The sequence below is a fragment of the Cryptomeria japonica genome, unplaced genomic scaffold (assembly GCF_030272615.1).
Source record: "Cryptomeria japonica unplaced genomic scaffold, Sugi_1.0 HiC_scaffold_83, whole genome shotgun sequence".
In the NCBI taxonomy this organism is placed as follows: Eukaryota; Viridiplantae; Streptophyta; class Pinopsida; order Cupressales; family Cupressaceae; genus Cryptomeria; species Cryptomeria japonica.
Genome location: NW_026728905.1, coordinates 290,001 through 312,500, shown reverse-complemented (window position 1 = coordinate 312,500; position 22,500 = coordinate 290,001). Strand labels below are relative to the sequence as shown.

The 22,500-nt window shown below is 61.2% G+C and overlaps 2 non-coding genes across 2 annotated transcripts; both read right to left on the bottom strand.

Annotated features, from left to right (window-relative positions):
- Nucleotides 1–3,850: 3,850 nt before the first annotated feature.
- Nucleotides 3,851–3,969, bottom strand: LOC131864332 (5S ribosomal RNA). Its single transcript, XR_009363164.1, has one exon. It is a non-coding gene; the product is annotated as a 5S ribosomal RNA (ribosomal RNA).
- Nucleotides 3,970–9,885: 5,916 nt separating this feature from the next.
- LOC131864330 (5S ribosomal RNA) lies at nucleotides 9,886–10,004 on the bottom strand. Its single transcript, XR_009363162.1, has one exon. It is a non-coding gene; the product is annotated as a 5S ribosomal RNA (ribosomal RNA).
- Between the last annotated feature and the right edge of the window lie 12,496 nt (nucleotides 10,005–22,500).

Below are 22,500 nucleotides of genomic sequence, written 5' to 3'. Positions count from 1 at the left end.
CTCCAAGGTGCGGCCTGCACGAAGTCGGAGCCCGGTTTGCCCCGGGCGTGCACCGCGGGTGGGCACCTTGGTGCGCATGCCTTGCCTGGGCTGCGCACCAGGGCGGGCTCAAGATGGCACCCGCGTTCCGTTTTTTTCACTATCTTTCAAAACGGAAATTTTAAAATCTCATTTTTTTTTGCCTTTTCTGGAAATTAGTGAAGGCAGCGCATCAAAGGTGCGCACCTCGCTGCCCACCACGGTGCGCAACGCCGGTGGGCACCCGGGAGTGCTTCGAAGTGTGCTCCAAGGTGCTGCGTGCACGTTGTCGGAGCCCGGTTTGCCCCGGGTGCGCACCTCGCGTGCACCTTCGTCGGGGTGGGCACCTTGGCTGGGTTTGCCCCGGCTGCGCTCCGAAGCGGGGTTATTGGAGCGCCGCCTCTTTTTTTGTCGGAGCGTTTGGTGGGGTTTCTCGCATTGGCTCTTCCCAGGCCCGGTTGCCACCCTGGCGCGCACGAAGTCGGAAGTAGGGTTAATTGCCCGGGTGCGCACCTTTGCCAGGGTGGGCACCTTACCTGGGCTGTGCACCAGGGCGGGCTCAAGATGGCACCCGCGTTCCGTTTTTTTCACTATCTTTCAAAACGGAAATTTTAAAATCTCCTCTTTTTTTTGCCTTTTCTGGAAATTAGTGAAGGCAGCGCATCAAAGGTGCGCACCTCGCTGCCCACCTTGGTGTGCTCTGAGGTGCGCACCCGGGAGCGCTACGAAGTGTGCTCCAAGGTGCGGCGTGCACGTTGTCGGAGCCCGGTTTGCCCCGGGTGCGCACCTCGCCTGCACCTTGGCCGGGGTGGGCACCCTGGCTGGGTTTGCCCAGGGTGCGCTCCGAAGCGGGGTTACTGGAGCGCCCCCTCTTTTTTTGTCAGAGCGTTTGGTGGGGTTTCTCGCATTGGCTCTTCCCAGGCCCGGTTGTTGGGTGCGCTCCCACCCTGGCGCGCGCGAAGTTGGAAGTTGGGTTAATTGCCCGGGCGCGCACCTTCGCCAGGGTGGGCACCTTGGTGCGCACACCTTGGCTGGGCTGCGCACCAGGGCGGGCTCAAGATGGCACCAGCATTCCCTTTTTCTCACTATCTTTCAAAACGGAAATTTTAAAATCTCGTTTTTTTTTGCCTTTTATGGAAATTAGTGAAGGCATCGCATCAAAGGTGCGCACCTCGCTGCCCACCTTGGTGTGCTCCGAGGTGCCCACCACGGTGCGCTCCGAGGTGCCCACCACGGTGCGCAACGCCGGTGCGAACCCGGGAGCGCCCCGATGTGTGCTCCAAGGTGCGGCGTGCACGAAGCCGGACCCCGGTTTGCCCCGGGTGCGCACCTCGCGTGCACCTTGGTGCGCACACCTTGGCTGGGTTGCGCGGCCTGGTGGGCACCATGGTGCGCACCAAGGAGCGCTCCGAAGTGTGCTCCAAGGTGCGGCGTGCACGAAGTCCTAGCCCGGTTTGCCCCGGGTGCGCACCTTCGCCGCGGTGGGCACCATGGCGTGCACGAAGTCGGAGCCCGGTTTGCCCCGGGTGCGCACCTCGCGTGCACCTTCGCCGGGGTGGGCACCTCGGCTGGGTTGCGCGCCCTGGTGCGCACCAAGGAGCGCTCCGAAGTGTGCTCCAAGGTGCGGCGTGCACGAAGTCGGAGCCCGGTTTGCCCCGGGTGCGCACCTTCGCCGCGGTGGGCACCCTGGTGCGCACCATGGCGTGCACGAAGTCGGAGCCCGGTTTGCCCCGGGTGCGCACCTCGCGTGCACCTTCGGCGGGGTTGCGCGCCCTGGTGCGCACCAAGGAGCGCTCCGAAGTGTGCTCCAAGGTGCGGCGTGCACGAAGTCGGAGCCCGGTTTGCCCCGGGTGCGCACCTCGCGTGCACCTTCGGCGGGGTTGCGCGCCCTGGTGGGCACCATGGTGCGCACCAAGGAGCGCTCCGAAGTGTGCTCCAAGGTGCGGCGTGCACGAAGTCGGAGCCCGGTTTGCCCCGGGTGCGCACCTCGCGTGCACCTTCGCCGCGGTGGGCACCATGGCGTGCACGAAGTCGGAGCCCGGTTTGCCCCGGGTGCGCACCTCGCGTGCACCTTCGCCGGGGTGGGCACCTCGGCTGGGTTGCGCGCCCTGGTGCGCACCAAGGAGCGCTCCGAAGTGTGCTCCAAGGTGCGGCGTGCACGAAGTCGGAGCCCGGTTTGCCCCGGGTGCGCACCTCGCGTGCACCTTCGCCGCGGTGGGCACCATGGCGTGCACGAAGTCGGAGCCCGGTTTGCCCCGGGTGCGCACCCCGCGTGCACCTTCGCCGGGGTGGGCACCTCGGCTGGGTTGCGCGCCCTGGTGCGCACCAAGGAGCGCTCCGAAGTGTGCTCCAAGGTGCGGCGTGCACGAAGTCGGAGCCCGGTTTGCCCCGGGTGCGCACCTCGCGTGCACCTTCGCCGCGGTGGGCACCTTGGCTGGGTTGGGCACCATTGAGCGCTCCGAAGTGTGCTCCAAGGTGCGCACCATGGCCCTCCAAGGTGCGCAGCATGGCGTGCACGAAGTCGGAGCCCGGTTTGCCCCGGGTGCGCACCTCGCGTGCACCTTCGCCAGGGTGGGCACCTCGGTGCGCACACCTTCTCAATGTTTTCTTGCCTTTTCTGGAAATTGGTGAAGGCAGCGCATCAAAGGTGCGCACCTCGGTGTGCTCCGAGGTGCGAACCCGAGAGCGCTCCGAGGTGCCCACGAAGTCGAAAGTCGGGTTAATTGCATTGTTTTCCCCGGGTGCGCTCCGAGGTGCGCAACATCGGTGCGCACCAAGGAGGGCTCCGAAGTGTGCTCCAAGGTGCGCACGATTCGGAGCTCGGTTTGCCCGGGGTGCGCACACCTTGGCTGGGTTGCGCACCCTTTGTGCGCTCCAAGGTGCGCACGAAGTCGGAGCTCGGTTTGCCCCGGGTGCGCACCTTCGCCAGGGTGCGCACCTTGATGCGCACGCCTTGGCTGGGCTGCGCACCTTGGTGGGCGCCATGGTGCGCACCTTTCGTGCGCTCCAAGGTGCGCACGAAGTCGGAGCTCGGTTTGCCCCGGGTGCGCACCTTGGTGGGCGCCATGGTGCACTCCGAGGTGCCCAAGATTGGTGCGCACCAAGGAGCGCTCCGAAGTGCGCTCCAAGGTGCGCAGGTGCGCGCGAAGTCGAAAGTTGGGTTAATTGTCCGGTTTGCCTCGGGTGCGCACCTTGCGTGCACCTTCGCCAGGGTGGGCGCCTTGGTGCGCACACCTTGGCTGGGCTGCGCACCCGGGCGCGCACACCTTGGCACCCGCGTTTCCTTCATTTTAAATTTTTTTTTTTTACAATCTCTCAAGTGGGAAATTCTATAATCTCAACTTTTTTTGCCTTTTCAGGAAACTTTTGAATGGAGCGCATCATTGGTGCGCTCCGAAGTGTGCTCCAAGGTGCGCACCTCTGGTGTGCTCCAAAGCTCTCTCCAGCTGCGTGCACCTGCCCCGGCCGCGCACCCGGCCCCGCCCAGCTTCGCTCACCTGTCCCGGGCGTCTGGTGCGGAACCTTAGAGTAAGAAACATCACCGTGCACCTTGGCCAACGTGCGCGACTCGACCGAGCGCGCACTGGCCGAGGTGCACACCGATTTCACCTGGGTGCGCGCGCAGCACCTCGGGCGCACCGGGGTGCGCGCACAACGCCCGGGTTGCACCGTGGCCTGTGTGCTCGGGGCGCCTCGGGTGCGCGCTCGGTGTCGCCCCCGCGCGCGCGGTAGTGCGGGCAGCGCACCCCGGCCCGGCCCGGCCCCGACGAGAACGCAAACGGGCAAAAGGTTTATTCAAATAGCATTGCGACGCCCGGCGAAAAACTAAAAAAGGGTGCAACACCGGGACTTCCCGGGAGGTCACCCATCCCAGTACTACTCCGGCCCAAGCGCGCTTAACTGCGGAGTTCTGATGGGATCCGGTGCACTAACGCTGGTATGATCGCACCCGTTATGAGCTTGTCGCAGTGTGTACTTAGCAAACCGCGACCCACGTGCGAATCCACCCCGGCCACCCACCCCCGTCGAGGTGCACACCCTCCCTCGCGAAGTGCGCCCCGTTCGCCAAGTGTGAGCCCTGCCCGGGTGCGCGCACCTTGCTAGGGCGTCGGGTGTGCACCCGGCCCGGCCTACGTGCGTGCACCTGGACGGGGCGTCGTGTGCGTGCAGTGTCCCGTCTGCAACGCGGTGCCCACACACCACCTCGGGCGCAACGACCTGCGCTCACATGTGGGCCGAGTGCACCTTGGTGCATGTTCGGGGCGCCTCGGGTGCACGCTCGATCTTGCCCCGGTGCACCAAGGCGCTCGGTTTGCCCCGGGTGCGCACTTGGTGCAAGGTGGGCACCCAAAATAGGGATCAAGCACCAAAACACAAGTTTCGGGATGCAAAATGGGACCCAAGGACCACAAATGCGTTCCAAGACCCATGATGGGTCCACGAGAACAAAAATGTGTTCCGAGACTTAATAAACAAATATTGGGTTTTAGGAGAAGAAACATGCTCTGATGCCCAAAACGAGAATCGACCCCGAAAAGGCCACAGGCCAAAAGTGGGATGCGAGACAAAAAAAAATGGGACCCGAGGACCAAAATTGGGTTCCCAGGTCGAAGACAGGGCAACCGGACAAGAAACGACCTCTAAGGCTCGAAATGAGTCCCGACGACTAAAACTTGACAAGAAGCACCCATCAGGCACCCAACTCGACACCCATGGGATGCCGACCCACCCGGGCTTCCACCTAGCACACCTTGGCACCCACCCACCCTCGCACCCAACCTCGCACCCAACTTAGCACCTTTGAACCCACATTGGCACTCACCCTGACCCTGGCACCTTGGAACCCACATTGGCACTCACCTTGACCCTGGCACCCACCTTTGCACTCACCTTGGGACCCACCCTGGCTCCCACCTCGGCACCCACCCAGACACCCACCTTGGTTCCTTGGCACCCACCTTGGATCCTTGGCACCCACCCCGACACCCACCTTGGCACGCAACTTGGCTACTTGCCACCCACCTTGGCTCCTTGACGCCCACCCCGACAACCACCCCGTGACCTACCCTGGCTAGGGTTGGTGCACACCCACCCTGGTGCCCACCTTGGCACCCACCCCATGACCCACCTTGGCACGCACCTTAGTACCCACCCCGTTACCCACCCTAGGACCCACCCCGTGACCCACCTTGGCCAGGGTGGGTGCCTTGGTGCGCACAACTTGCCTGGGCTGCACACCAGGGCGGGCTCAAGATGGCACCCGCGTTCCGTTTTTTTCACTATCTTTCAAAACGGAAATTTTAAAATCTCGTTTTTTTTTTTTTTTTGCCTTTTCTGGAAATTAGTGAAGGCAGCGCATCAAAGGTGCGCAATGCTGGTGCGAACCCGGGAGCGCTCCGATGTGTGCTCCAAGGTGCGGCGTGCACGAAGTCCGAGCCCGGCTTGCCCCGGGTGCGCACCTCGCGTGCACCTTCGCCGGGGTGAGCACCTTGGCTGGGTTGCGCGCCCTGGTGCGCACCAAGGAGCGCTCTGAAGTGTGCTCCAAGGTGCGGCGTGCACGAAGTCGGAGCTCGGTTTGCCCCGGGTGTGCACCTCGGGTGCGCACCTCGCGTGCACCTTCGCTGCGGTGGGCACCTTGGCTGGGTTGCGCGCCTTGGTGGGCACCATGCAGTGCACGAAGTCGGAGCCCGGTTTGCCCCGGGCGCGCACCTCCGCCAGGGTGGGCACCTTGGTGCGCACAACTTGCCTGGGCTGCGCACCAGGAAGGGCTCAAGATGGCACCCGCGTTCCGTTTTTTTCACTATCTTTCAGAACGGAAATTTTAAAATATCATTTTTTTTTGCCTTTTCTGGAAATTAGTGAAGGCAGCGCATCAAAGGTGCGCAACGCTGGTGCGAACCTGGGAGCGCTCCGATGTGTGCTCCAAGGTGCGGCGTGCACGAAGTCGGAGCCCGGTTTGCCCCGGGTGCGCCCTGGTGGGCACCATGGTGCGCACCAAGGAGCGCTCCGAAGTGTGCTCCAAGGTGCGGCCTGCACGAAGTCGGAGCCCGGTTTGCCCCGGGCGTGCACCGCGGGTGGGCACCTTGGTGCGCATGCCTTGCCTGGGCTGCGCACCAGGGCGGGCTCAAGATGGCACCCGCGTTCCGTTTTTTTCACTATCTTTCAAAACGGAAATTTTAAAATCTCATTTTTTTTTGCCTTTTCTGGAAATTAGTGAAGGCAGCGCATCAAAGGTGCGCACCTCGCTGCCCACCACGGTGCGCAACGCCGGTGGGCACCCGGGAGTGCTTCGAAGTGTGCTCCAAGGTGCTGCGTGCACGTTGTCGGAGCCCGGTTTGCCCCGGGTGCGCACCTCGCGTGCACCTTCGTCGGGGTGGGCACCTTGGCTGGGTTTGCCCCGGCTGCGCTCCGAAGCGGGGTTATTGGAGCGCCGCCTCTTTTTTTGTCGGAGCGTTTGGTGGGGTTTCTCGCATTGGCTCTTTCCAGGCCCGGTTGCCACCCTGGCGCGCACGAAGTCGGAAGTAGGGTTAATTGCCCGGGTGCGCACCTTTGCCAGGGTGGGCACCTTACCTGGGCTGTGCACCAGGGCGGGCTCAAGATGGCACCCGCGTTCCGTTTTTTTCACTATCTTTCAAAACGGAAATTTTAAAATCTCCTCTTTTTTTTGCCTTTTCTGGAAATTAGTGAAGGCAGCGCATCAAAGGTGCGCACCTCGCTGCCCACCTTGGTGTGCTCTGAGGTGCGCACCCGGGAGCGCTACGAAGTGTGCTCCAAGGTGCGGCGTGCACGTTGTCGGAGCCCGGTTTGCCCCGGGTGCGCACCTCGCCTGCACCTTGGCCGGGGTGGGCACCCTGGCTGGGTTTGCCCAGGGTGCGCTCCGAAGCGGGGTTACTGGAGCGCCCCCTCTTTTTTTGTCAGAGCGTTTGGTGGGGTTTCTCGCATTGGCTCTTCCCAGGCCCGGTTGTTGGGTGCGCTCCCACCCTGGCGCGCGCGAAGTTGGAAGTTGGGTTAATTGCCCGGGCGCGCACCTTCGCCAGGGTGGGCACCTTGGTGCGCACACCTTGGCTGGGCTGCGCACCAGGGCGGGCTCAAGATGGCACCAGCATTCCCTTTTTCTCACTATCTTTCAAAACGGAAATTTTAAAATCTCGTTTTTTTTTGCCTTTTATGGAAATTAGTGAAGGCATCGCATCAAAGGTGCGCACCTCGCTGCCCACCTTGGTGTGCTCCGAGGTGCCCACCACGGTGCGCTCCGAGGTGCCCACCACGGTGCGCAACGCCGGTGCGAACCCGGGAGCGCCCCGATGTGTGCTCCAAGGTGCGGCGTGCACGAAGCCGGACCCCGGTTTGCCCCGGGTGCGCACCTCGCGTGCACCTTGGTGCGCACACCTTGGCTGGGTTGCGCGGCCTGGTGGGCACCATGGTGCGCACCAAGGAGCGCTCCGAAGTGTGCTCCAAGGTGCGGCGTGCACGAAGTCCTAGCCCGGTTTGCCCCGGGTGCGCACCTTCGCCGCGGTGGGCACCATGGCGTGCACGAAGTCGGAGCCCGGTTTGCCCCGGGTGCGCACCTCGCGTGCACCTTCGCCGGGGTGGGCACCTCGGCTGGGTTGCGCGCCCTGGTGCGCACCAAGGAGCGCTCCGAAGTGTGCTCCAAGGTGCGGCGTGCACGAAGTCGGAGCCCGGTTTGCCCCGGGTGCGCACCTTCGCCGCGGTGGGCACCCTGGTGCGCACCATGGCGTGCACGAAGTCGGAGCCCGGTTTGCCCCGGGTGCGCACCTCGCGTGCACCTTCGGCGGGGTTGCGCGCCCTGGTGCGCACCAAGGAGCGCTCCGAAGTGTGCTCCAAGGTGCGGCGTGCACGAAGTCGGAGCCCGGTTTGCCCCGGGTGCGCACCTCGCGTGCACCTTCGGCGGGGTTGCGCGCCCTGGTGGGCACCATGGTGCGCACCAAGGAGCGCTCCGAAGTGTGCTCCAAGGTGCGGCGTGCACGAAGTCGGAGCCCGGTTTGCCCCGGGTGCGCACCTCGCGTGCACCTTCGCCGCGGTGGGCACCATGGCGTGCACGAAGTCGGAGCCCGGTTTGCCCCGGGTGCGCACCTCGCGTGCACCTTCGCCGGGGTGGGCACCTCGGCTGGGTTGCGCGCCCTGGTGCGCACCAAGGAGCGCTCCGAAGTGTGCTCCAAGGTGCGGCGTGCACGAAGTCGGAGCCCGGTTTGCCCCGGGTGCGCACCTCGCGTGCACCTTCGCCGCGGTGGGCACCATGGCGTGCACGAAGTCGGAGCCCGGTTTGCCCCGGGTGCGCACCCCGCGTGCACCTTCGCCGGGGTGGGCACCTCGGCTGGGTTGCGCGCCCTGGTGCGCACCAAGGAGCGCTCCGAAGTGTGCTCCAAGGTGCGGCGTGCACGAAGTCGGAGCCCGGTTTGCCCCGGGTGCGCACCTCGCGTGCACCTTCGCCGCGGTGGGCACCTTGGCTGGGTTGGGCACCATTGAGCGCTCCGAAGTGTGCTCCAAGGTGCGCACCATGGCCCTCCAAGGTGCGCAGCATGGCGTGCACGAAGTCGGAGCCCGGTTTGCCCCGGGTGCGCACCTCGCGTGCACCTTCGCCAGGGTGGGCACCTCGGTGCGCACACCTTCTCAATGTTTTCTTGCCTTTTCTGGAAATTGGTGAAGGCAGCGCATCAAAGGTGCGCACCTCGGTGTGCTCCGAGGTGCGAACCCGAGAGCGCTCCGAGGTGCCCACGAAGTCGAAAGTCGGGTTAATTGCATTGTTTTCCCCGGGTGCGCTCCGAGGTGCGCAACATCGGTGCGCACCAAGGAGGGCTCCGAAGTGTGCTCCAAGGTGCGCACGATTCGGAGCTCGGTTTGCCCGGGGTGCGCACACCTTGGCTGGGTTGCGCACCCTTTGTGCGCTCCAAGGTGCGCACGAAGTCGGAGCTCGGTTTGCCCCGGGTGCGCACCTTCGCCAGGGTGCGCACCTTGATGCGCACGCCTTGGCTGGGCTGCGCACCTTGGTGGGCGCCATGGTGCGCACCTTTCGTGCGCTCCAAGGTGCGCACGAAGTCGGAGCTCGGTTTGCCCCGGGTGCGCACCTTGGTGGGCGCCATGGTGCACTCCGAGGTGCCCAAGATTGGTGCGCACCAAGGAGCGCTCCGAAGTGCGCTCCAAGGTGCGCAGGTGCGCGCGAAGTCGAAAGTTGGGTTAATTGTCCGGTTTGCCTCGGGTGCGCACCTTGCGTGCACCTTCGCCAGGGTGGGCGCCTTGGTGCGCACACCTTGGCTGGGCTGCGCACCCGGGCGCGCACACCTTGGCACCCGCGTTTCCTTCATTTTAAATTTTTTTTTTTTACAATCTCTCAAGTGGGAAATTCTATAATCTCAACTTTTTTTGCCTTTTCAGGAAACTTTTGAATGGAGCGCATCATTGGTGCGCTCCGAAGTGTGCTCCAAGGTGCGCACCTCTGGTGTGCTCCAAAGCTCTCTCCAGCTGCGTGCACCTGCCCCGGCCGCGCACCCGGCCCCGCCCAGCTTCGCTCACCTGTCCCGGGCGTCTGGTGCGGAACCTTAGAGTAAGAAACATCACCGTGCACCTTGGCCAACGTGCGCGACTCGACCGAGCGCGCACTGGCCGAGGTGCACACCGATTTCACCTGGGTGCGCGCGCAGCACCTCGGGCGCACCGGGGTGCGCGCACAACGCCCGGGTTGCACCGTGGCCTGTGTGCTCGGGGCGCCTCGGGTGCGCGCTCGGTGTCGCCCCCGCCGCGCGCGGTAGTGCGGGCAGCGCACCCCGGCCCGGCCCGGCCCCGACGAGAACGCAAACGGGCAAAAGGTTTATTCAAATAGCATTGCGACGCCCGGCGAAAAACTAAAAAAGGGTGCAACACCGGGACTTCCCGGGAGGTCACCCATCCCAGTACTACTCCGGCCCAAGCGCGCTTAACTGCGGAGTTCTGATGGGATCCGGTGCACTAACGCTGGTATGATCGCACCCGTTATGAGCTTGTCGCAGTGTGTACTTAGCAAACCGCGACCCACGTGCGAATCCACCCCGGCCACCCACCCCCGTCGAGGTGCACACCCTCCCTCGCGAAGTGCGCCCCGTTCGCCAAGTGTGAGCCCTGCCCGGGTGCGCGCACCTTGCTAGGGCGTCGGGTGTGCACCCGGCCCGGCCTACGTGCGTGCACCTGGACGGGGCGTCGTGTGCGTGCAGTGTCCCGTCTGCAACGCGGTGCCCACACACCACCTCGGGCGCAACGACCTGCGCTCACATGTGGGCCGAGTGCACCTTGGTGCATGTTCGGGGCGCCTCGGGTGCACGCTCGATCTTGCCCCGGTGCACCAAGGCGCTCGGTTTGCCCCGGGTGCGCACTTGGTGCAAGGTGGGCACCCAAAATAGGGATCAAGCACCAAAACACAAGTTTCGGGATGCAAAATGGGACCCAAGGACCACAAATGCGTTCCAAGACCCATGATGGGTCCACGAGAACAAAAATGTGTTCCGAGACTTAATAAACAAATATTGGGTTTTAGGAGAAGAAACATGCTCTGATGCCCAAAACGAGAATCGACCCCGAAAAGGCCACAGGCCAAAAGTGGGATGCGAGACAAAAAAAAATGGGACCCGAGGACCAAAATTGGGTTCCCAGGTCGAAGACAGGGCAACCGGACAAGAAACGACCTCTAAGGCTCGAAATGAGTCCCGACGACTAAAACTTGACAAGAAGCACCCATCAGGCACCCAACTCGACACCCATGGGATGCCGACCCACCCGGGCTTCCACCTAGCACACCTTGGCACCCACCCACCCTCGCACCCAACCTCGCACCCAACTTAGCACCTTTGAACCCACATTGGCACTCACCCTGACCCTGGCACCTTGGAACCCACATTGGCACTCACCTTGACCCTGGCACCCACCTTTGCACTCACCTTGGGACCCACCCTGGCTCCCACCTCGGCACCCACCCAGACACCCACCTTGGTTCCTTGGCACCCACCTTGGATCCTTGGCACCCACCCCGACACCCACCTTGGCACGCAACTTGGCTACTTGCCACCCACCTTGGCTCCTTGACGCCCACCCCGACAACCACCCCGTGACCTACCCTGGCTAGGGTTGGTGCACACCCACCCTGGTGCCCACCTTGGCACCCACCCCATGACCCACCTTGGCACGCACCTTAGTACCCACCCCGTTACCCACCCTAGGACCCACCCCGTGACCCACCTTGGCCAGGGTGGGTGCACCCACCCTGGTGCCCACCTTGGCACCCACCCATCCTAGCACCCAGCCTGTGACCGGGCTTGGAACCCAACCTTGCACCCGTCTTGGCCAGTGTGGGTGCGCACCCATCCTGGCACCCACGTTGTGACACACCCTTTAACCCACGCACCCTAGCAGCCACGTTGGCACCCACCTTGGAACACAACCTAGCAACTTGGCACCCACCCCGTGACCCACCTTGGCATCCACCATAGCAGTCGCCCACTTGGCACCCACCTTGGAACCCAAGTTGGCACCCACCTCGGCACCCACCTTGACACTTGTGGACCCACCTTGCCACTCACCCTAGCATCGACCCATCCTAGCACCCACCCTGGCACCTTTGCACCCTAGCACTCACCCATCCTAGCACCTAACCTGTGACCCACCTTGACACTCACCCTCGCACCCACCTTGGAACCCAACCTAGCACCCACCCACCCTGACACCAACCCTAGCACCTACCCACCCTTGCACCCACCCTGTGACCCATCTTGGCACCCACCCATCCTACCACTCAACCTATCACCCACCTTCTCACCCACCTTGGCATCCACCTTAGCACCCACCCACACTGGCACCTTGGCACCCACCTCGGGCAAGGTGGGTGCACACCCACCCTGACACCCAATTTAGAACCAACCGAGCATGTTACCCACCTTGGCACCCACATTGCAGCCCACCCTAGTACCCACCCTATGACCCACATTGGCATCCACACCCTAGCACCCAGGCACCTCGACACCCGCCTTGACACGCACCCTAGCACTAAACCTGTGACCCACCTTGGAACTCACCCTAGAACCCACCCACCCTGTGAACCACCTTGGCATCCACCTTAGCACCCACCCACCTTGGCACCCACTCTAGCACTCACCCATCCTAACACCCAACTTGTTACCCACCTTGGCACCCGCCCTCGCGTCCACCTTGAAACCCACCCTAGCACCCACCCACGCAGGAGCCCACCTTGGCACCCAACCTAACACCCACGCATCCTGGCACCCAACTTGTGACCCACCTTGGAACCCACCCTAGTACCCACCTTTGAACCCACTATATCACCAACCCACCTTGGCACCCACCCTATGACCCTCTTTGGAATCCACCCTAGCACGCACCCACCCTGGCACCCACCATGGAGCGCACCCTAGCACCCACCCACCTCGGCACGCACCTCAACACCCACCTTGGTGTGCGCACTGCGCCAACCTCTCAAAGACCCTATGTGGTGCGCTCCAAAGTGTACACCTTTGGTGCGCTCCAAGGTGCGCACCTTTGGTGCACACCGAGGTGCACACCAAAGTGTGCACCGAGGTGAGCACCAAAGTGCACTCCAAGGTGCACACCAAGGCGTGCACCTTTGGTGCGGTCAATGCAAACGAATTCGGAAGTTGGGGTCGATGTCCTAATCGCTGCTGCAGACTACACGTATGAGAATCGGACAAATAGCTTTATATAGGGGAGGTGTTGCGTTTGATGGGTCGACTCCCCTGGTTGTGTGCACTGCACCAACTTCAAAGACCCTGTCTTGTTTAAGAAGTCAAAAGTTGGGGTGGATGTCCTAATCATTGCTGCAGTCTACGCATGTATGAGAATCAGACAAATAGCTTATATAGGGGAGGTGTTGCATTCGGTGGGTTGACTCCCCTGGTTGTGCGCACTGCGCCAACCTCAAAGACCCCGCATAGCAGAAGAAGTCGGAAGTCGGATTTTGGTGAGCACCAAGGCGTGCACCTTTGGTGCGGTCAACGCAGACGAATTCAGAAGTTGGGGTGGATGTCCTAATCGTTGTTGCAGGCTACACATGTATGAGAATCAGACAAATAGCTTATATAGGGGAGGTGTTGGGTTTGATGGGTCAACTCCCTTGGTTGTGCGCATTACGCCAACCTCAAAGACCTTGTTTTCGTTAAGAAGTCAAAAGTTGGGGTCAATGTCCTAATGGCTCCTGTAGGCTACACATGTATGAGAATCGGACAAATAGCTTATATAGGGGAGGTGTTGGGTTTGATGGGTCGACTCCCCTGGTTGTGCGCATTACGTCAACCTCAAAGACCTTGTTTTCGTTAAGAAGTCAAAAGTTGGGGTCGATGTCCTAATTGCTCCTGTAGACTACACATGTATGAGAATCAGACAAATAGCTTATATAGGGGAGGTGTTGGGTTTGATGGGTTGACTCCCCTAGTTGTTCGCATTACACCAACCTCAAAGACCTTGTTTTCGTTTAGAAGCCGAAAGTTGGGGTCGATGTCCTAATTGCTCCTGCAGGCTACGCATGTATGAGAATCAGACAAATAGCTTATATAGGGGAGGTGTTGGGTTTGATGGGTCGACTCCCCTGGTTGTGCGCATTGCGCCAACCTCAAAGACCCTGCATTGCGGATGAAGTCGAAAGTCAGAGTTTGGTGTGCTACAAGGTGTGGTCGAAGGTGCTCACCTAGGTGTGCACCTTTGGAGCGCAGGAAAAGTGCCCTCCAAAAGTGCGCACCTTTGGAGTGCACAAAAGTGCCCTCCAAAAGTGCGCACCTTTGGAGCGCACAAAAGTGCCCTCCAAAAAGTGCCCTCCAAAAGTGCGCACCTTTGGAGCGCACAAAAGTGCCCTCCAAAAAGTGCCCTCCAAAAGTGCGCACCTTTGGAGTGCAGAAAAGTGCCCTCCAAAAAGTGCCCTCCAAAAGTGTGCACCTTTGGAGTGCACAAAAGTGCCCTCCAAAAGTGCGCACCTTTGGAGCGCAGAAAAGTGCCCTCCAAAAAGTGCCCTCCAAAAGTGCGCACCTTTGGAGCGCAGAAAAGTGCCCTCCAAAAAGTGCCCTCCAAAAGTGCGCACCTTTGGAGCGCAGAAAAGTGCCCTCCAAAAAGTGCCCTCCAAAAGTGCGCACCTTTGGAGCGCAGAAAAGTGCCCTCCAAAAAGTGCCCTCCAAAAGTGCGCACCTTTGGAGCGCACAAAAGTGCCCTCCAAAAAGTGCCCTCCAAAAGTGCGCACCTTTGGAGCGCACAAAAGTGCCCTCCAAAAGTGCGCACTTTTGGTGCGCACCAAGGCGCTGGTTCGGTCGTTGCAGGCGAGTTCGGAAGTTGGGGTCGATGTCCTGAGCGGAGGTGCAAACTACACAGGTGTCGGAATCGGACAAATAGCTTATATAGGGGAGGTGTATGCTTCGATGGGTCGACTCCCCAGGTTGAGCGCACCGCGCCAACCTCAAAGACCCTACGGTATGGATGAAGTCGGAAGTTGGGTCCGATGACCGATTCGATTAGTAGGTATGCTCATGAGGTCGGAATTTGGGTCCGATGACCTGCCATGTGCAGGAAGGCGAATGTTGGCACTGTGCGTTGCAAGGTGCACACCAAGGTGCTGGTGCGGTCTTTTTAGTCGAGTTCGGAAGTTGGGGTCGATGTCCTGATCGGAGGTGCAAGCTACACAGGTGTGGGAATCGGACAAATAGCTTATATAGGGGAGGTGTATGCTTCGTTGGGTCGACTCCCCGGGTTGAGCGCACCGCGCCAACCTCAAAGACCCTACGGTATGGATGAAGTCGGAAGTTGGGTCCGATGACCGATTCGATATGTAGGCATACTCGCGAGGTCGGAATTTGGGTCCGATGACCTGCCATGTGCAGGAAGGCGAATGTTGGCACTGTGCGTTGCAAGGTGCGCACCAAGGCGCTGGTTCGGTCGTTGCAGGCGAGTTCGGAAGTTGGGGTCGATGTCCTGATCGGAGGTGCAAACTACACAGGTGTGGGAATCGGACAAATAGCTTATATAGGGGAGGTGTATGCTTCGTTGGGTCGACTCCCCGGGTTGAGCGCACCGCGCCAACCTCAAAGACCCTACGGTATGGATGAAGTCGGAAGTTGTGTCCGATGACCGATTCGATATGTAGGCATACTCGCGAGGTCGGAATTTGGGTCCGATGACCTGCCATGTGCAGGAAGGCGAATGTTGGGACTGTGCGTCGCAAGGTGCGCACCAAGGCGCTGGTGCCGTCGTTGCAGTCGAGTTCGGAAGTTGGGGTCGATGTCCTGGTCAGAGGTGCAAACTACACAGGTGTGGGAATCGGACAAATAGCTTATATAGGGGAGGTGTATGCTTCGATGGGTCGACTCCCCGGGTTGAGCGCACCGCGCCAACCTCAAAGACCCTACAGTATGGATGAAGTCGGAAGTTGGGTCCGATGACCGATTCGATACGTAGGCATATTGGCGAGGTCTGAATTTGTGTCCGATGACCTGCCATGCGCAGGAAGGCGGAATTTGGGTCCGATGACCGAGTTGATGGCGTGCCATGCGCAGAAAGGCGGAATTTGGGTCCGATGACCGAGTTGATGTTGATGGCCCGCCATGCACAGGAAGGCGGAATTTGGGTCCGATGACCGATTTGAAGGCGTGCCATGCGCAGAAAGGCGGAGTTTGGGTCCGATGACCGAGTTGATATTGATGGCCCGCCATGCGCAGGAAGGCGGAATTTGGGTCCGATGACCTGACATACGCATGGAGTCCGACTCGGGGGCCGATGTTCGATTCGATGACTTGCATTGTGGGTAAAGTCGGAAGTTGTGGTCTTTGACCCGATTCGATGACCAGACTTCGGCTGCTTGAGAATCGGACAAATAACTTATATAGGGGAGGTAGTGTTCTCGAGCATCCTCCCCCCGTGCCCGTTTATGTCGATTGATGCTGGTGCTCGACTGGTTGGAGCGCTCGGATGCAAAAATCTTGCACCAGGATTTATCGATTGTGATGGACACGGCAAGTCTCCTGATTGCTATGCAGGAGCTCATCGTGAATCTCTATGCGGCCTTGGTATGGACTCGACCTGCGGAATGGTTCGGCAATGGTAGTCGCTCCAACACGTCCTTGCAATGGCCACAGAGGTGATTCGACTAGAGCTCCAGTCTAGCTTTTGGGTTGCTTGGCGGACTGGTATAGCCGCGATCGAGTTCCGGCCATGAACGTTTTAGATAGCTCTTGGGCTTTCTGGGACGGAAGTCGGAAGTTTGGGCTGTTGTCCGATTTGATGACCATTCTTCGGATGTGTGAGAATCGGACAAATAACTTATATAGGGGACTGTGTTGTCTCACGCAGCCCCCTCCGTGCCCCTCTATCTCGACCGATGTTGGTGCTTGAAAGGGTTGGGATCGCTCGGATTTATAAACGTGCACCACCATTTGTCGAGTGTGAGGGACGCGGCAGGTCTCCTAAATGCTATACGGGCGCTCTCTGAGAATCTCTATCCGGCCTCGACACAGACTAGTCTTGCTGAATGGTTTGGCACTGGTAGTCGATCCAACACGTCGTTGTTGTGGCCGCCTAGGCGATTCGATTCGAGCCCCCGTCTAGCTTTTGGGTTGCTTGGCGGATTTTGCCCTATCCGCAAGTGAGCTCGGTCCCTAAACGTTCGAGAAACCCGATTGCTATGCGCCGACTCTCTTTCTTGCGAGCCTCCATCTAGCTTTTGGGTCTCTACGGAACGGAAGTCGGAATCTGGGACCGTTGTTTGATTCGACGAGGCAGACTACGGTTGTGCGAGAATCGGACAAATAACTTATATAGGGGAGGTGTTGACTGGAGCATTCTCCCCCGTGCCCCTCTAACTCGACCAATGCTGGCGCTCGAACGGTGGTAGCGCTCGGATTTTCGTTGAGCGCCAGCATTGGTCGATTTAGAGGGGCATGCGAGATTCCCGAATGCTATGCGAGGGCTCTAACGGAAATGTCTATTGGTTTCGGTATGGATGCAATTGCGAGTGGTTCGGCAAAGGTAGTCGTTCCGATGCGTCCATGTCGTGGCCAAATCGATAATTCGATTTGAGCCCTCGTATAGCATTTGGGTCTCTCGATGTGATTCCGCATTCCAGTCCCTTTGGGCACTGCTTGAGCCGCATCCCAGGGGGTTCCCTTCCCAATAATCTGCCTCGCAACCCGATTGCTATGCGGTGAGGCTCCTCGGCCGCCTCGGAACTATCTGTGTATCAGACGCATCGCGGGATAAGGGGTTGGCAACGGTAGTCGCCCCAAGCGCGTCCGATGCTTGGACCATTCCGAGGCGGCCCTGAAGCCTCTTCCGTCTAGCCGTTGGGTCCTTCTCGCCGCATCCCTTGCCTCGCACCCCGATTGCTATGCGGTGAGGCTCCTCGGCCGCCTTGGAACTATCTGTGTATCAGACGCATCGCGGGATAAGGGGTTGTCACTGGTAGTCGCCCCAAGCGCGTCCGATGCTTGGACCATTCCGAGGCGGCCCTGAAGCCTCTTCCGTCTAGCCGTTGGGTCCTTCTCGCCGCATCCCTCGACTCGCACCCCGATTGCTATGCGGTGAGGCTCCTCGGCCGCCTTGGAACTATCTGTGTATCGGACGCGTCGCGGGATAAGGGGTTGTCACTGGTAGTCGCCCCAAGCGCGTCCGATGCTTGGACCATTCCGAGGCGGCCCTGAAGCCTCTTCCGTCTAGCCGTTGGGTCCTTCTCGCCGCATCCCTCGCCTCGCACCCCGATTGCTATGCGGTGAGGCTCCTCGGCCGCCTTGGAACTATCTGTGTATCGGACGCGTCGCGGGATAAGGGGTTGTCACTGGTAGTCGCCCCAAGCGCGTGCGATGCATGGACCATTCCCAGGCGGCCCTGAAGCCTCTTCCGTCTAGCCGTTGGGTCCTTCTCGCCGCATCCCTCGCCTCGCACCCCGATTGCTATGCGGTGAGGCTCCTCGGCCGCCTTGGAACTATCTGTGTATCGGACGCGTCGCGGGATAAGGGGTTGTCACTGGTAGTCGCCCCAAGCGCGTCCGATGCTTGGACCATTCCGAGGCGGCCCTGAAGCCTCTTCCGTCTAGCCGTTGGGTCCTTCTCGCCGCATCCCTCGCCTCGCACCCCGATTGCTATGCGGTGAGGCTCCTCGGCCGCCTTGGAACTATCTGTGTATCGGACGCGTCGCGGGATAAGGGGTTGTCACTGGTAGTCGCCCCAAGCGCGTCCGATGCTTGGACCATTCCGAGGCGGCCCTGAAGCCTCTTCCGTCTAGCCGTTGGGTCCTTCTCGCCGCATCCCTCGCCTCGCACCCCGATTGCTATGCGGTGAGGCTCCTCGGCCGCCTTGGAACTATCTGTGTATCGGACGCGTCGCGGGATAAGGGGTTGTCACTGGTAGTCGCCCCAAGCGCGTCCGATGCTTGGACCATTCCGAGGCGGCCCTGAAGCCTCTTCCGTCTAGCCGTTGGGTCCTTCTCGCCGCATCCCTCGCCTCGCACCCCGATTGCTATGCGGTGAGGCTCCTCGGCCGCCTTGGAACTATCTGTGTATCGGACGCATCGCGGGATAAGGGGTTGTCACTGGTAGTCGCCCCAAGCGCGTCCGATGCTTGGACCATTCCGAGGCGGCCCTGAAGCCTCTTCCGTCTAGCCGTTGGGTCCTTCTCGCCGCATCCCTCGCCTCGCACCCCGATTGCTATGCGGTGAGGCTCCTCGGCCGCCTTGGAACTATCTGTGTATCGGACGCGTCGCGGGATAAGGGGTTGTCACTGGTAGTCGCCCCAAGCGCGTCCGATGCTTGGACCATTCCGAGGCGGCCCTGAAGCCTCTTCCGTCTAGCCGTTGGGTCCTTCTCGCCGCATCCCTCGCCTCGCACCCCGATTGCTATGCGGTGAGGCTCCTCGGCCGCCTTGGAACTATCTGTGTATCGGACGCGTCGCGGGATAAGGGGTTGTCACTGGTAGTCGCCCCAAGCGCGTCCGATGCTTGGACCATTCCGAGGCGGACCTGAAGCCTCTTCCGTCTAGCCGTTGGGTCCTTCTCGCCGCATCCCTCGCCTCGCACCCCGATTGCTATGCGGTGAGGCTCCTCGGCCGCCTTGGAACTATCTGTGTATCGGACGCGTCGCGGGATAAGGGGTTGTCACTGGTAGTCGCCCCAAGCGCGTCCGATGCTTGGACCATTCCGAGGCGGCCCTGAAGCCTCTTCCGTCTAGCCGTTGGGTCCTTCTTGCCGCATCCCTCGCCTCGCACCCCGATTGCTATGCGGTGAGGCTCCTCGGCCGCCTTGGAACTATCTGTGTATCGGACGCGTCGCGGGATAAGGGGTTGTCACTGGTAGTCGCCCCAAGCGCGTCCGATGCTTGGACCATTCCGAGGCGGCCCTGAAGCCTCTTCCGTCTAGCCGTTGGGTCCTTCTCGCCGCATCCCTCGCCTCGCACCCCGATTGCTATGCGGTGAGGCTCCTCGGCCGCCTTGGAACTATCTGTGTATCGGACGCATCGCGGGATAAGGGGTTGTCACTGGTAGTCGCCCCAAGCGCGTCCGATGCTTGGACCATTCCGAGGCGGCCCTGAAGCCTCTTCCGTCTAGCCGTTGGGTCCTTCTCGCCGCATCCCTCGCCTCGCACCCCGATTGCTATGCGGTGAGGCTCCTCGGCCGCCTTGGAACTATCTGTGTATCGGACGCGTCGCGGGATAAGGGGTTGTCACTGGTAGTCGCCCCAAGCGCGTCCGATGCTTGGACCATTCCGAGGCGGACCTGAAGCCTCTTCCGTCTAGCCGTTGGGTCCTTCTCGCCGCATCCCTCGCCTCGCACCCCGATTGCTATGCGGTGAGGCTCCTCGGCCGCCTTGGAACTATCTGTGTATCGGACGCGTCGCGGGATAAGGGGTTGTCACTGGTAGTCGCCCCAAGCGCGTCCGATGCTTGGACCATTCCGAGGCGGCCCTGAAGCCTCTTCCGTCTAGCCGTTGGGTCCTTCTCGCCGCATCCCTCGCCTCGCACCCCGATTGCTATGCGGTGAGGCTCCTCGGCCGCCTTGGAACTATCTGTGTATCGGACGCGTCGCGGGATAAGGGGTTGTCACTGGTAGTCGCCCCAAGCGCGTCCGATGCTTGGACCATTCCGAGGCGGACCTGAAGCCTCTTCCCTCTAGCCGTTGGGGCTTTCTCGCCGCATCCCTCGCCTCGCACCCCGATTGCTATTCGGTGAGGCTCCTCGGCCGACTTGGAACTATCTGTGTATCGGACGCATCGCGGGATAAGGGGTTGGCAGTGGTAGTCGCCCCAAGCGCGTCCGATGCTTGGACCATTCCGAGGCGGCCCTGCAGCCTCTTCCGTCTAGCCGTTGGGGCCATCTCGCTGCATCCCCCACCTCGCACCACGATTGCTATGCGGTGAGGCTCCTTGGCCGCCTCGGAACTATCTGTGTATCGGACGCATCGCGGGATAAGGGGTTGTCACTGGTAGTCGCCCCAAGCGCGTCCGATGCTTGGACTATTCCGAGGCGGCCCTGCAGCCTCTTCCGTCTAGCCGTTGGGGCCATCTCGCCGCATCCCCCAGCTCCTCGGCCGCCTCGGAACTATCTGTGTATCGGACGCATCGCGGGATAAGGGGTTGGCAGTGGTAGTCGCCCCAAGCGCGTTCGATGCTTGGACTATTCCGAGGCGGCCCCGCAGCCTCTTCCGTCTACCCTTTGGGGCCATCTCGCCGCATCCCTCGCCTCGCACCCCGATTGCTATGCGGTGAGGCTCCTCGGCCGCCTGGGAACTATCTTCGTATCGGATGCATCGCGGGATAAGGGGTTGTCACTGGTAGTCGCCCCAAGCGCGTCCGATGCTTGGACTATTCCGAGGCGGCCCTGTGGCCTCTTCCGTCTAGCCGTTGGGGCCATCTCGCCGCATCCCTCACCTCGCACCCCCATTGCTATGCGGTGAGGCTCCTCGGCCGCCTTGGAACTGTCTTCGTATCGGAAGCATCGCGGGATAAGGGGTTGTCACTGGTAGTCGCCCCAAGCGCGTCCGATGCTTGGACTATTCCGAGGCGGCCCTGCAGCCTCTTCCGTCTAGCCGTTGGGGCCATCTCGCCGCATCCCCCACCTCGCACCCGGATTGCTATGCGGTGAGGCTCCTCGGCCGCCTTGGAACTATCTTCGTATCGGACGCATCGCGGGATAAGGGGTTGTCACTGGTAGTCGCCCCAAGCGCGTCCGATGCTTGGACTATTCCGACGCGGCCCTGTGGCCTCTTCCGTCTAGCCGTTGGGGCCATCTCGCCGCATCCCCCACCTCGCACCCCGATTGCTATGCGGTGAGGCTCCTCGGCCGCCTTGGAACCATCTTCGTATCGGACGCATCGCGGGATGAGGGGTTGTCACTGGTAGTCGCCCCAAGCGCGTCCGATGCTTGGACCATTCCGAGGCGGCCCTGAAGCCTCTTCCGTCTAGCCGTTGGGGCCTTCCCGCCCCATCCCTCGCCTCGCACCCCCGATTGCTATGCGGTGAGGCTCCTCGGCCGCCTTGGAACCATCTGTGTATCGGACGCATCGCGGGATAAGGGGTTGGCACTGGTAGTCGCCCCAAGCGCGTCCGATGCTTGGAGCATTCCGAGGTGGCCCTGAAGCCTCTTCCGTCTAGCCGTTGGGGCCTTCCCGCCCCATCCCTCGCCTCGCACCCCGATTGATATGCGGTGAGGCTCCTCGGCCGCCTTGGAACTATCTGTGTATCGGACGCATCGCGGGATAAGGGGTTGGCACTGGTAGTCGTCCCAATCGCGTCCGATGCTTGGACCATTCCGAGGCGGCCCTGCAGCCTCTTCCGTTTAGCCGTCGGGGCCTTCCCGCCGCATCCCTCGCCTCGCATCCCGATTCCTATGCGGTGAGTCTTCTCGGCCGCCGCGGAACTATACCTGTTATTGCTACTGCATCCTTCGGCTGGTAACCTCCTCTGCCGCCTTGGAACGTTCTCTTTGTCGGACGCGTCGCGGGATAAGGGGTTGGCACTGGTAGTCGCCCCAAGCGCGCCCGATGCATAGACCGCTCCGAGTTGACCTTGCTTTCAGCCTCTCACATGCATAGACCTCTCTGAGTCGACCCTGCAGCCTCTCACGTTTAGCCTTTGGAATCTCGCCTCACAACATGATTGCTATCCTTGATGCATCCCTTGCCTCGAGCCCTGATTGCTTTCTTGGCTGCATCCCTCCTCTCCTCACAGCCCGGTTGTCATCACTGCTTCATCCGTCGCTTCATGCATTCTGGCTGCTGGGCCCTTCCCACCGCACACCTCGATTGCTATCTCTTCTGCATCACACACCCCGATTGCTATCTCTGCTACATCCCTCGGCTCTCACTTCTGCATCCTTCGCCTCCCACCTCGATTGCTATCAATGCTGCATCCGTAACCTCACACCCCGATTGCTATGCGGGGAGGCTCCTTGGCCGCCTTGGAAATTTCTGTGTGTCGGACGCACCGCGGGATAAGGGGTTGGCACTGGTA